We start from the raw sequence: 16,224 nt of genomic DNA, 5'->3' as shown, positions 1-16,224 counted from the left end.
AGAAGTCATTTGGGCAGATATTTGTAGAAGAAGAAATGAGAGCAGTCTCTGCATCAGAACTGATCAATTTTCATATATATACCATAGCTTGTGAACTTTCCTCCAGACTAAATAATAAACACTGATTTGGGTTATTTTCACCAAAGAAATGTAGCAGAATATATTTCGGCCTAAATTTACAAAGAACAATTATTTATTTGCAACATTTTATAACAGAAACAAAGAAAAATGCATTTTTCCCCCAATATTTTCAGTCTAATTTCATTTATTTAGAAAAATATATACCACTAAAACAAAGCTTGAAAAGGAAAAAATTCTAAAAATGTCATATGGGTACTGTGTTGCATGACTGCGCAATTGTTATTCAAAGTGTGACAGTGGTGAGAGCCGAAAATTGGCCTGGACAGGAAGGGAGTGAAAGTGCTGAAGTTGAAAAATAGGAAATAGCCTTATCCTTTACATTACAGCTCTGCAGCCAGAATTCTACATAGATTAGAAACAAAATCTTGGTTACAATTTTAGCACTTATGTAAGGGCTAACAACTATTAGGCTGCTTTCACCAAGATCTGTGGGTGCAGCACAGTGCACCAGTGGGTTTCCTGCGAGTTAGCTGCAGTAAACCATAAACTTTGATTAGATCACGTGGTTTGGTGTGCTTTCTGAAAGTGCACCAGAACTCCTGAATTCAAGACTTTAAGTGTACTTCCAGAAATATAATAGAAGTCTGCATGTGCACTGCTCTGCATCAGCGGTGCAGGTAAACCACCGAACATCAGTGTGAAAGCAGGACAGTAAGAGCTTATTTACATTTGTGGTTGGGGGGGGGGTAAAGCCCTATAGTTTAGTACCACACACCCCCAACCACTGGTAGAGCGTCAGGGGTCACAATAGTGATCCCTCCACATACTCCACGGGGCCCGTGCTGCCTCCCTATCACATTCTGTTTTATACTTGGACAGGAGGGGCGGCGTATACAGGAACCGATCCTCTCCATTTTCCTCCTGCAACTGCTAAAAGCCATATTCTCCCCCCCCCCCCAGCATTTAGTAGCTGCAGAAGGAAAATGTCCATTATGTTATCAAAATAAAAAAATAAAATTCTGAACTGTTTCATTTCATTGCCAGCGACCAGTGACCAGATCACTTAAGTGGCCCTCACTCTTCAAAAGGTTGGGCACCCCGATATATACCTTGCTGCCAGCTAAAATCTTGGCATTTATCAGTTGCATGCTGAAATAGAATGGTTAAGCTCAGCAAAATCATGAGACTTGACATAAGAAGACCAACTCATAGTACATGTGTTTAATGCATGGGGGCGTCTCTACAGAATGTACGCATTCTGATTTCCTGTGTTCTGCTTTAACTTTCACAAATGCAAATAAAAATTAACTATAATCATTCATTGCAGATCATGAGAAAACCATTATTAACAACCACAAGTATTGACACAAAAATGGAAATCTGGAAATGTTACCCTGCACTGACCTTGATGCACTTCCCTCAGAGCTGGTTCACACAACATGCAGTCCAGTGTGTTTTTATTCTGCATCAAAAACGCATGCACGGTGTTTAACATGTATTCCAATGGCCCTACTTCATACTAGTGCAGTGCATTCCAGTGCAGTCAACAAAAGTAGAACAGGTTGCATTTTTCCTGTATGGAATGCATCTGGAAAGTGGCAAAACGCATCACAAAGGCACCAGAATGCATATGTCCTCAATTGAGATGAAAAAAAAAAAGAGGAGAAAAATGCACCAGAATGCATCAAAAACGTACTGGAAAGCATCAAAAAGGCAGATGTATAAATGCATCCAAAATGCAGAAATTGTGGTGTGAACTAGCTGGAGCTAAAACATTGTTACAAAGTAAAACAAGGCAATGTATGTTCACGAAGAGGCACAACCAAATGTCACCAATCTCTCTATTGTCTCTGTTATTATCATCATTTGGTATAGCTTAAAAAGTGATTGTATAACCTGTTTTTTAAATAAAATAACCAACATGTTATACTTACCAGCCCCAATGCTCCTCTTCTGAGGTCCCCTGCTGGGCGCTCCATGCTCCTCCTCTTCTATGTTTGCCCCCATAGCAAGCAGGTTGCTATAGAGGCACACTTGTGGTCTTGCCCCCAAGCTGTGCTGTCTTTGTCTATTGACACAGACAGCATGGCTCAGCCTCACCCCCAACTCCTCCTCACACCATCTGATTGACAGCAGCAGGAGCCATTGCCCAGAGTCCCTGTGACAAGAGGAAGAGAGGGGAAAAAAGACTGCAGTCGGGCACAGCGCTGGATCGCTGACAGGTAAGTGTTTGGGGGGTGAATAGTCAGAAGGATGTTTTTTTACATTAATAACGCAGGGAATGCATTAGGGTAAAAAAAAGGACACCCACCCTGTAGAACCCTTTTAAGCATATTTAAAGAAGATTGAAAAATACTGTGAAATAGTTGAATAGTGAGCTAATACAAAGATATTGTCTAACAGAGTTAAATAATATATACAAAATAAAATGAATCAGTAAACATCCCATTGTGCTTTGCTTTAGCCGTTATCAACAAGGTTTCATTAAAAAATGAGTTGTCTGAGAATATAGACAGTCCACGACATTATCTTTGCAAAAAGGAACTGATCACAATGACTTCTAGCACGTATATCATCTGAAAACCAGGCTGTGTTCTAACTGGCATTCTTCATGCTATATTGTAAGATTCTCATAGTGATGAATGCATTAGAAAACAAAGATCTTTTCTGTAAAGGAGAACACTGTTAAGCACCATTTACCTCTAAACAAAAACAACCATTTCTGAGAAAACCACTGTTCATGGGTCTCCATATACTCAGTCCGGTACATAGAGGTTGTGTTTGCAAACTCAACAAACATGACACCCAGTTTAATACATTAATTGGAAAAAAATTCCCAGATACCATTAAAATAAAAAAGAAGCTCTAGCTGAAATACTCACCTTATCTATAGTACAGTGTGGATAGTAAACCTGTAGTAATTCTTTTCTGCCACTAGATGTTGCCAGTTTTCCAGGTCAAAAGATAGTCAGCATCATTCAACCCATTTCTCGTTGGTCAAGGGCATCATGGACCCACCCTCAAGGGATACAACATAGAACTACCCAGGACTCACAGAAGAATCCTGCAGAGATTCATCCCTGAAGTTGGCCCTTGCACCTCTCCTGCAGCTCTGCCCCCAGCTTCTTCCCGGCAGTGGCACAAGGTAAGGGGGATGCACTGTGATGTAAGGGAGGGTAGGGGACTCTTGACTTCTGCTTATAATTATTATGAGAATAATACAGCTCTATGACAGTTGAAAAGGAGAGTTGCACAACGCTGGTATCATCCACAAGAAACTTTATTGGAGACTGCTCAGACATAACACCATTGCAGAACCAGGTTCTGTCTGTCTCTAATAAAGTCTCTTGCGGATGATACCAGCGGTGTACAACCGTTTTTTTCCAGACTTGCATCATCTGCTACAGGAGTGTGAGTGGGCTCTGTGCCCGTCTGCACCTGCCCTTCAAAGCTTAAGTCTTAAGTTATTTCCAAAACCAGTAATAATTGAATGCAGAGACAATTATTTAATATGATAAAGAGTAGATACATTTATGTAGTCTAAAAGATACAACCGGCCCTTTGAGGGAAACCATAATGCTGATGTGGCCCGTAATGAAACTGAGTTTGACACCCCTGGCCTAGAGGGTCGGATTCGGCCCACTGGCCTTGTGTTTGACACATGTACTTTAAAGTGACACTAAACAATATCCTTATTCTGCAAAAAATAATCCATACACATCCAGTGCTTAATGGTCCTGTGATCTATTTATCATCAAATTGTTTCTTACTTATTTCTCAGCCTCCTTATAACATCCTTGGTAAGCTCTTAAATCTCTCCTGAGCTTCCCTCAGCAGTACCTTGCACACTACAAATCCATAGTGCCTAGTTCATCTCAGCAGAGAGCAAGAGAGGGTGACTATACTCCTACATACAGTGGGACCATGAAGAAGGAACGTAGCCACCCTCTAACAAAAAGTTGGATCACAGCAGCAATAAATGCATACATTTTAAGGAGGCTGAGAGCAACAGAAGGTACTAAAGTGGTTTTAAAGGCAGAAGGCTTTTTACCTTAGTGCATTCTCTGCATTAAGGCAAAAAAAAAAGTTTGCAAGCAGCTCCCCCCCATCCTTATACTTACCTGAACCCAATCTTAATCCTGCACTGTGCACGATAACAGATCTCTCCCTCCTCATTGGCTCAGACACACTGATGTCCACTGCTGTCAATCAAAGCCAGTGAGGCTTGGGAGTGAGTAAACATGAGTGCCTCCATTGCAAATGGCTTGCGGGGGAGTCAGGAGTTTCCAAGAAGAGAAGGATAGGAGTTGCTCTGTGCAAAATCATGTTTGGGTTTTTTAAATATAGTTTACAATCACTTTGAGCCCTGGTTCACACTGATGCGTTTCAGAATGAATGGAATCGCATCACAAGTAAGTTTCTAAGGAGGCTCTTCAAGTATATGCAGGGAGATTCCAATGTGATTTGAAAAAGGGTTCTGTGTGAGTTTTGTGCAGTGTGGTGTGTTTGTAGCTGCATAGACTTGAATAGAAATATCTTATTTAATATAACACGATTCTAGTAGTTTTCTGCAAGTCTTTGCTTTGCTCCTTATCACCCATCCCTGGTCCATGTCAGGAGAGAGAGAGAGCCTGACTGAAATGCCAAATCGCATTAGAATCATACCTGAATAGCTGAACAACAACCTCTTGAAATCGCGCTGAAACTCGCACTGCATCTATGTGAACCTAGCCTAAGAATGCATACTTGAATAGAACTAATTTTTTTAATACCAGAGTTTAGTGTCACTTTAACTTTGCCCTTTAAAGGCAAATGAAGGAGTAACCTTAAAGTAGGATGGGAAGAGAGAGTACATGTTTACTGATGTTTAGTTTAGGATGTCAGCTACTTTACATTTTAAAGCAGAATCTCACCCAAAAGGGAAAGTTCTGCTTGTATGCATCCTCTCCCCATCCACTGCCACATTTAGCACTTTTTGGGGAGGAGCGGGTACTTGGTTTTCACAGGTACCCACTCCCATTCTGGTCAGATCGCCCTGGCAATCTCAGTGGAAATTCAGCCCCCCTCCTACCCCCTGCAGCCTTCTGGGGCATATCACAGGTCCCAGAAGACTGCGGGACCATTCACAAAGCGCAATGCAGCTCATGCATGCCCAGTAGGAAACTAGTTGTGAAGCCCGAAGCTGACTGAAGAACTGGCTCGGGTGAGGACATCCCCGGATCCCTGAACAGGTGAGTGTCCTTATATTAAAAGTCAGCAGCTACAGTTTTGGTAGCTTCTAACTTAATTTTTTTTGGGGGGGGGAGCCTGGAGCTGCTCTTTAGCAGCTCAGCTGGGTAAAAATTGTTTAAAAATTACATTTCTGTCACTAGAAATTATAGGTCAATTTCGGCTGAATCAGATTACTTCTTTAGGTTCCAATAAAAAAGGTGTCACGTTGCCAACCTTGTCTGACCCCTGTGAAAACCATCCCTTGATAAATTTATTTGGGCATTCCAGAAGAAGTGAGCAGCATCTAGACATAAACAGCACGAAGCCAGAAATATATGGCAATTTATCAACGCTGGAAAAAAGCCAAGTCAAATTATTTCAGCAAGCTCTACACACTGCTGAAATTGAAAACTCCAGCAATCTCGTTCCTTTGAGGTAAAATTGTGCTAATAACCAAAAAACTCTGAGAAGGATTTGGTTTCATTAACTAAGCAGTGCTCACAGCATGAAGCTGAGTGTGTGAGACAGGAAACTGTAAATTATGATCTCTGGGTCCATATGTACACATGTTCCTGTTTTAAACATTCATTAAAAAGGCTCCTGAGCCTGGCCATTGCACAGAAGGGAGATGACAGTCCCTCTGGTCCGGTCTAGAAAGTACTAGCTTAATAAATCTCAGCTTGTTAGTTTGAACACTATGCTCTTTCCATGTGCCAGAACAGCCTTTGTGCTGTCATCCAATTTAGGCCACACTTCTGTCATTGTGCATTCTAAACTACTGATACAATGTAAGCTAAAATACCTGTTTTAAAGAGGAACACCTCCTGAAGCTTGATTTAATGGAGTGGATAAAGATATAGAAAAACTCCCTAGACTAGATGGGAGTTTGAAGGCATCATACATAAAATTTAAATTGTGGAATCTTTATTTTATCAAAATTTCATAAAAGTTATGGCATAACACACCATATTACAAAACAATCAGGTTATACATAATATCAATAAATAATAATAATCATATCACCATGAAAGGATGTCATGCAATTGTTAAACAATGGTCCTGATTAGTTACAGAGATGATTCTGCAAAAATCTGATGTGTTTCGGAGTAATATAACTCCTTCCTCAGGGATAGCAAACACTCTGCGTACGGGTGATATAGTCTGTCAGATTGAAAATACAATTATTTATTACATACTGTATACAACCAAATAAAGTGTTTACATGATTCCAACTGTATAGGTATACTCACAATATGAGAATATCAAAATTAAGGAACTGATCTGGCCAGCTTCCAAGACCACTGAGGCTTTGGAATCATCCAAAATCAGCCAGTTGTGAGTGTGGGTAAGAGGGGCAGCTAAAAATGATGTGTGAAGGTCAGGACATGCCAATCCATCCCAGGTCTACAGAGAATCCGTTTACTAAATATAGGTGGGCGGGACTGCCATAGAAATGTACTGAGCAGTGAGTTAAACTGATTGAAGAAGGCTTTAGGATCCATAAAGGAGAATGCCATAGCATATATGAGCACAGAGAGCACCTTAATTTGACTAAACTAATTCAGCCAATGAGGGTTAGGGGAAGATTTCCCCAGGCTCTCAGCCTAATGACCTACACTACCAGATACAAACTAAGCTGACAGTATTCATGGACATTAGAGGACAGTGTAATGCTTAGTTAACACATAGAGGAGACACAAGTGAATGGAAGATCTGATTCTGCCACTTCCTGTGCCCCAGGGTATATAGGGAGGATTTCAGATTTTCCCAGTTGGTTTGAAGATCTGAAATCGTAGCAAAGGAGGACAAAATGTCAAGGGCCGCAGAGAGTGATGGACCAGGCTAATTTAGGAATAACTTTTAATCATTTGCAAATAATGCCAACTTTTCAGTAATGGTGCCAACCTTAATACCAGTTACCATCTCAGCCTGCCGCAAGGCCACTGCCACTGGTTCCATAGCTGGTGCAAACTGAGCATATAAACATATAAACATGTAATTTTAACATATATTTTTACATATATTTGTAAATGCATTCCAAAAATGTAGATTTGTATTTTTAAAGACATACAGTATATTTAAAATGTATTTTTAAAAATATTTTTCATATATTTCAACATGCAGTGTGTGTGTGTATATATATATATATATATTTATTGAAACATACTTTGAAATATATTGAATATGGCCAAAATTGTAGCATTTCAAATATATGGCAATATATTTGGGAAGAATATTTTTAAAATATATTTCAAATATATATTTTCTTCCATGTGGGACAGAAAGCAGCAAGAACACTCTCGCTATGTCTGTCTAGACCTGAAGGCAGAAGCTTATCTTTCTTTTCACCCATCAATGAGTATATATGGATAAAGGTATGGGATGAATGCAAAACTTTGTGCAAATGGACATGGCTACATTTTTTGGCTAAATACAAAAATGCATTTACTTTGACTGCTGAAGGATTTGTGACTCTTTACAATCATTCTTGTGATACCTGTTTTATAAAGTTGAAAAAAGACACAGGTCCATCCAGTTCAACCCATGTGTGTGTGTGTATGCATGTGTGATTTTTATTGTCTAACAATTCACATTGCCCTATATATTCTGCTTCATTAGGAAGACATCCAAAAGTTTTATGATGGTTACATAGTTTATAAGGTTGAACCTGGGATCAGTACTTCCCAGCAAACCTGGTAAGTGCTGATCCTGGCAGCACTATAAGCTTTTTTTAATTTCAGAATTTAATAACACATTTAAGACCAACTCAGGGAATTACAAAAGAAACTACCCTTGCTAAGGGGCTTTCCCGCTGCAGGGGTTAAATGCCCTTTAATTCTAGAGAAATAAGTACATCAGTATTACATAAAAGTATTCATTTAATTACAAAATTACATATTAAAAACAAGCAGTTCTCTGTGTGATTCAGGAAAATCAATAAAATGGCAGGTTGCAAAAGATGCAGAAACCAACTGCATATGTATACATCATTGAATTAATGCATTTGTGTGGCTAAATGATTTAACATTAAACAAAGAACTCCTCATGGGTCAACGCATTTCTCATTTCTGCTTCCTCAGGACACAAAGAAAATAGCAGTTGTTACTATCTTGTGTATAAACACCTAACAGGCATTTAGGTAACTCCCTGATTGGACACTGGGATACAAAGAGGGACCAAAAGGACAGGGCTAATGGCAATAAATATATTATGCGGGCGTATCCTCAACGCAAAGTCAAGTAAATGTTACAGAAGATGAAGACCAACAGAAGGGGGCCCTAAATAGTCTAAATGTCAAATATAGTACTAGGCAAAGGACCCTCAAGTAGGTTGTTACACTTCCAAGGTATATCAATGGACTGTTTTCTCCTCTGGGCACACATGGCAGAGCAGTTTGTTACCGAGGGCCATGGATTTAATGTTTGCATTGTCTGTATAAAATAGATTCTTATGGCTGCGGCACTCAATGTACAATCGATGGTCCATGGATAAACCACAATTCACCTTTCTGGCTGTGCAATGTGCCAAATATGCGTCTCAACTTGACAGCTCATATATAAAAAAACTGCTCTTCCCCCTGTTTCCTAAACATAATGCTCATATATTAACAGATGAATATTTGATGCTTTGATTTCCTCTAGTATTCTAAGTACATAGGAAAAGAACTGACTTCGATGAATCTTACAGTTGGCAATGCAAATGCCAGCTACACGTGGTCCTTTCCGTACTGTATAATTAAAACTAATACCAACTAAAACAAAGCATGTGAAGCCCGTGACAATCTCATCCTTAGAACCCAACCTTGAAGAGATATTTACACAGCTTTATAACCAGCTGTCTATAAAATAAGAGCAGACTGGCAGGATGCAGCTGTTTGCCTTTCTGTACAGGAGCCATAAGTTGAAGGGAAGCTTGGAAAAGAATGCATGTGCCATGACTTATCTGTACATAAGCCAGAGAACATGATGTATGCATAACTTCAGGGCTACTGCTGATATATATATATATATATATATATATATATATACACAGTTGTGTTCAAAATAATAGCAGTCAGACATCATTAACCAGATCAATCACTGTTTTAGGTAGAAATGATATTTCTACATGGCAAATAATTTACTAGCAGGTGTAGTAGAGTAATAGAAATCCAACAGACCCAACAGTCATGACATGCATGCTGCTGATTCTGTGTAATTGAATCACTAATTGAAAGGGGCATGTTCAAAATAATAGCAGTGTGGAGTTCTATTAGTGAGGTCATTCATTCTTTGAAAAACAGGTGGCAAATATTGCCCTTATTTAAGGAAGGAAGGCAGCAAATGTTGTACATGCTGGTTACAGTGCATTTCTCTCTGAAATTCTGAGGAAAATGGGTCGTTCCAGACACTGTTCAGAAGAACAGCGTAGCTTGATTAAAAAGTTGATTGGAGAGGGGAAAACATATAAAGAAGTGCAGAAAATGATAGGCTGCTCAGCTAAAATGATCGCAAATGCTTTAAAATGGCAACCAAAACCTGAAAGACGTGGAAGAAAGCGAAAAACTACCATTCGAATGGATAGAAGAATAGCCAAAATGGCAAGGACTCAGCCAACAATCAGCTCCAGGAAGATCAAAGAAGGTCTAAAGTTACCTGTGATTGCTGTTACAATTAGAAGACACCTATGTGAAGCCAAGCTATCTGCAAGAAGTCCCCGCAAAGTCCCACTGTTGGAAAAAAGACATCTGCTGAAGAGGTTACAATTTGCCAAAGAGCACATTGACTGGCCTAAATAGAAATGGTGCAACATGTTGTGGACTGATGAAAGTTAGATTGTTCTTTTTGGGTCTAGTGGCCGGAGACAGTTTGTTAGATGACCCCCAAACACTGAATTCAAGCCACAGTACACTGTGAAGACAGTGAAGCATGGTGGCACAAGCATCATGATATGGGGATGTTTCTCATACTACGGTATAGGGCCTATTTATCTCATACCAGGGATCATGGATCAGTTTGAATACATCAGAATACTTGAAGAGGTCATGTTGCCTTATGCTGAAGAGGAAATGCCCTTGAAATGGGTGTTCCAACAAGACAATGACCCCAAACACACCAGTAAATGTGCAACATCTTGGTTCCAGACCAACAAGATTGACGTTATGGAGTGGCCAGCCCAATCCCCAGATCTTAATCCAATAGAAAACTTGTGGGGTGACATCAAAAATGCAGTTTCTGAGGCAAAACCAAGAAATAGAGAAGAACTGTGGAATGTAGTCCAATCATCCTGAGCTGGAATACCTGTTCACAGGTGCCAGAAGTTGGTTGACTCCATGCAACACAGATTTACAGCAGTTCTCAGAAACAGTGCTTATACAACTAAATATTCATTAAGTGATTCAAAGGAAAGCAAAATCTTCAAACATTTTTCAGTTTATATCTGAATGTTTGAGTATGTAAAGAAGAATACAAACACTGCTATTTTTTTGAACAGTCTAATATTCACTTTTCTTCAATTTTTTTAGAGGAACAACAGAAATTTGATATATTTTTTTTCATGTTTTGATTTGGAATAGAATGTGTAGTGTTCCCAATGCATTTGTGTGTATGGATATAAAAGCTATTAGAAGGATTTAAAGCTTTATTCACTTATTTCAACACACTGCTATTAATTTGAACACAACTGGATATATATATATATATATATATATATATATATATATATATATATATATATATATTCTCACAGAAGTGAGTACACCCCTCACATTTTTGTAAATATTTAATTCTATTTTTTCATGTGACAACACTGAAGAAATGACACTTTGCTACAATGTAAAGTAGTGAGTGTACAGCTTGTATAACAGTGTAAATTTGCGGTACCCTCAAAAAACTAAACACACAGACATTAATGTTTAAACCGCTGGCAGCAAAAGTGAGTACACCGCTAAGTGAAAATGTCCAAATTGGGCCCAAAGTGTCAATATTTTGTGTGGCCACCATTATTTTCCAGCACTGCCTTAACCCTCTTGGGCATGGAGTTCACCAGAGCTTCACAGGTTGCCACTGGAGTCCTCTTCCACTCTTCCATGATGACATCACGAGCTGGTGGATGTTAGAGACCTTGCACTCCTCCACCTTCCATTAGAGGATGCCCCGCAGATGCTCAATAGGGTTTAGGTCTGGAGACATGCTTGGCCAGTCCATCATATTTACTCTCGGCTTCTTTAGCAATGCAGTGGTCATCTTGGATGTATGTTTGGGGTCGTTATCATGTTCGAATACTGCCCTGCGGCCCAGTCTCCTAAGGGAGGGGATCATGCTCTGCTTCAGTATGTTACAGTACAAGTTGGCATTCATGGTTCCCTCAATGAGCTCCCCAGTGCCGGCAGCACTCATGCAGCCCCAGACCATGACACTCCCACCACCATGCTTGACTGTAGGCAAGACACACTTGTCTTTGTACTCCTCACCTGGTTGCCGCCACACACACTTGACACCATCTGAACCAAATAAGTTTATCTTGGTCTCATCAGACCACAGGACATGGTTCCAGTAATCCATATACTTAGCCTGCTTGTCTTCAGCAAACTGTGGGCTTTCTTGTGCATCATCTTTAGAAGAGACTTCCTAATGGGATGACAGCCATGCAGACCAATTTAATGCAGTGTGCGGCGTATGGTCTGACAACTGACAGGCTGACCCCCCACCCCTTCAACCTCTGCAGCAATGCTGGCAGCAATCATATGTCTATTTCCCAAAGACAACCTCTGATTATGACTCTGAGCACGTGCACTCAACTTCTTTGGTCAACCATGGTGAGGCCTGTTCTGAGTGGAACCTGTCCTGTTAAACCGCTGTATGGTGTTGGCCACCATGCTGTAGCTCATTTTCAGGGTCTTGGTAATCTTCTTATAGCCTAAGCCATCTTTATGTAGAACAACAATCCTTTTTTCAGATCCTCAGAGAGTTCTTTGCCATGAGGTGCCATGCTGAACTTCCAATGACTAGTAGGAGAGAGTGAGAGCAATACCAAATTTAACACACCTGCTCCCCATTCACACCTGAGACCTTGTAACACTAACGAGTCACATGACACCGGGGTGGGAAAATGGCTAATTGGGCTAATTGAGTAAATATGATGGACTGGCCAAGCATGTCTCCAGGCCTAAACACTATTGAGCATCTGCGGGGCATCCTCTAATGGAAGGTGGAGGAGTGCAAGGTCTCTAACATCCACCAGCTCTGTGATGTCGTCATGGAAGAGTGGAAGAGGACTCCAGTGGCAACCTGTGAAGCTCTGGTGAACTCCATGCCCAAGAGGGTTAAGGCAGTGCTGGAAAATAATGGTGGCCACACAAAATATTGACACTTTGGGCCCAATTTGGACATTTTCACTTAGGGGTGTACTCACTTTTGTTGCCAGCAGTTTAGACATTAATGGCTGTGTGTTGAGTTATTTTGAGGGGACAGCAAATTTACACTGTTATACAAGCTGTACACTCACTACTTTACATTGTAGCAAAGTGTAATTTTTTCAGTGTTGTCACATGAAAATACAGAATAAAATATTTACAAATATGTGAGGGGTGTACTCACTTTTGTGAGATACTGTATATATATTACAAATATGTAAGCTTCCTAGTGCCACATCCAATATATATTACAAAAAAATGCTGGACAACAATTGTATGGCCAAAATAGCAGATTTTTTAGACACACTAAGGAACCAAACCACCATATTAAAAATTACAACTTTATTTGTACAAAAACAATAACAAACAACATAAAAAATAGGATATTATCCAGAATACCCTATCAAAGAGGAAGATAATTCCTGGTTTCACCCTTTACATAATATGTAGTACACAACGCCATATAGTGAAATACTATTGTCAAAATATTACTGTACAATTAAGAACGGTCAACGCGTTTTGCCTATGCCTTTTTCAGGACCATAACTTCTTTGTAAGATAGTACTACTATGTATAAAAAACAAAATATATATACAGTATATAATCAATTACATATAACATAATGATATGAACATGTACATATAATATTAAGAAAATGAATGGGCTTACACAAAAGTGTCAGCAATCAATAAAATCCAGTCTAGGGAGCAGACATAGGGGACTCAACTGTACATCACTCAGAGTAAGGTGCATGAAGACAAATAAACGTATGTATATATATATATATATATATATTAATGGACTCCCATATATTGCTATATACTCAATGACAACAAATAGATGTATAGCTACAAAATTACCAGGGACTGGATATCCAATATACAAACTTTACAATGGTCACAAGATGTTCCAATACATGAGAAAGGGTAAGTATAATTTAAGATGTAAGACCAAATGGAGTTTCAAATAGCACAGGTGTGGTCAAGGGAAGGATATTATACCTAAAAGCAACATATTATAAATTAGGTATATATTAGCTAAACTCAGGCCTTATTTAATATTCAATAGTAATATACTCACTTATATGACTAAGCAAAGGGAAAAAGATGACTAAACAGATTAACACCATGTTTTATGATATATATTCAAGGCAGGACAAAGACTGTCCCACAAGCCATAGGCCAAGAATATCCTGCAATATATTCTAGAGGCAACCACCTACAAAACCAAAGACAGAGAACAATGTACCCTAAAGATAGTATAATAGTTTATAGGGTACAATATCGTAATATATATTATATATATATATATATATATATATATATCAGTACAATACTTCACCTTATATAAAAGGAGTAAAAGTTAATCCAACCGAAGGACCACAATATATTCACTTGCAGCTGATGCATATACAAAGGACCTGCAAAGAGCACAAGGAATAATAAATGCTACAATAGGACTATACCATATATCCATCCACTATTCTTGCCACATGATGTACCTTAAGTCTGCATCCTTCAATATGATCGCAGCCCCTACATGCATAGCCCACTGCGCGCCCCATTTAAGTACCCCTACCGCAACAATCAAAGCTGGCCGTGTGTAAACACCGCGGCCAGTGACGTCATGATGCAGTGTGTGCCCACAGTGAGTGCAGCTGAGCAAGTGACTTAATACGCATGTATCGTCCACCGAGGGGATGCACATGCACCAGACTAGGATGGAATGACGCAGGCGCACTATCAGGGCTAATGCCGCACAAAATGGCCCTGGAATTAACCCATGGACATTGTGGCCAACCCAAAGGGAACAGGCCCAAGGGAACGGGAGTGTAGACAGACACATATGCCCACCCCAAGACTATACCTAACCGATAGCCACCACCTTAAACAGACCAAGAGCCCATAAAGAAAACATACATAATATATTACATCTTAATAGCAATGAAAGTACACACACATATATATATATATATATATATATATTCACACACACACACATCTAGTCATATCTGACTCTCAGTGATTCTGCAGTCCTGCTCTATGGCACTATGGGCTCAATTCACGAAACGGTGTCTACTGCTTTAAGATCAGCCATAAAGTAGAATATAGCAATTTTCAGTTTTTTTTATTCAATCATCAAAATTCATCTAAAAATGCTTGTATAATCAGGCATGTGTTATTCCATGGAAATTTGTGGTATTTACCTTATGAAATCAATCCGTATTTTATCGCATGACATCATATCCAGTGGGATGGATACAGTGGAGAGGGATTAGAACACCTGTCAGTTTCTACTGCTGTCTGTGCCCCTGTTAGAGAGATTCACCCTCTCTATTTCTGCTTTTTCCCTAACATTGAAAGTGAAAGGAAAAGAAAATCCCACATTTTGGGTTGACATTGGAACACTAGTAGAGGGGGAATCTCCCTAATGGGACACAGATTGCAAAAAAACAAACAAAAAAAAGCTGAAGGGGGTTCTATCCCTCCTTTATTCTATCCAAAATGAAAAAAAGTTTTGTCTTTATTACACTTTAAACTCATTTTTGCTGTGATATTTGGCAAATGAATTGCTATATCTTTGGACAGGTCTGTTTTGTCTTGATAGAGAATAGCCATTGCCATTCTCTGGTGCTCTTTAAAGTCTCACTCGGGTGTCCATCTCCCAAACTTTCAAATTGGCAACAACCATTTCCTAACAGCTTAAAGGATAAGTTCAGCTTTCGTAACATGTTACATGTTGCGCCCATATTCAGGGTGTAACATGTAATATGTTACGAATGGACAGGCCCCTGATCCCTGTTGGGACAGCGAGCGAGGGAATCTTGTTCTCCCCGCTAGCTGTCACAAGTTTTAAAAAATGTGACTCCACCCACCCTGCCGCGTCATTCATTCATGGTGTTCTGGAAATGAATGAATTACCAGTCCAGACAGCGGCATGGTAGTTAATTGATTCTTCCTGCCAGTATATCTGCTTGCTCGTACATCCCATTCTGGCAAGCTGATATACTGACAGATCTGTGGGAGGCCTGCATAGCACCAACAACCTGCTGATCGCTAGTGCAATGATTTAGAGGTTCCATAGACAAAAAATAATAAATGCACATTTTTTCACCTGAAAAAAAAGTTAATGTATTATTTTTCATAAAAATGTGAACTTTTCCTTTAACTTGCACACTTTTGTAAGAATACTTGTCTTTTCCTAATCCACTACCATCTGTTTGTTCTAGTGATGTACCCTCTATCAGACATATGCAGTCACATGTAGAGTAAACAGCATTATAAACCAATTTTTGTGTAAATTATCCTTAATGCTACCCACAGGCTTCTTCATCATGTATGGTGGACACTACTCTGACACCTGAGAGAAGGTTCACTTCACAGAACTGGAGTGGCTTTCCTATGAGGTAACTATTCTTAAGCAGGCCATACATTATGCAATTTTCCTTCCTATAACTAAGGATTGAATGGAAGAAAATTGTGATTCCGCCATCAAGACTGTGAATCCATACCGCAGCGCTATTGTATTCTGCTGGCAGG

General features: G+C 39.5%; 1 protein-coding gene across 1 annotated transcript in view; it reads right to left on the bottom strand.

Moving 5' to 3' along the window:
* SCARF2 (scavenger receptor class F member 2) overlaps positions 1-16,224 on the bottom strand; it is a 328,350-nt gene that overhangs the window by 254,684 nt on the left and 57,442 nt on the right. The gene's annotated exons all lie outside the window — the stretch shown is intronic.

This window comes from Staurois parvus, unplaced genomic scaffold (genome assembly GCF_062004578.1).
Source record: "Staurois parvus isolate SC_StPar_1 unplaced genomic scaffold, SC_StPar_1.0 ptg000404l, whole genome shotgun sequence".
Lineage (NCBI taxonomy): Eukaryota > Metazoa > Chordata > Amphibia > Anura > Ranidae > Staurois > Staurois parvus.
The sequence above is the reverse complement of the archived record's forward strand: the minus strand, read 5'-3'. Positions and strand labels throughout refer to the sequence as shown.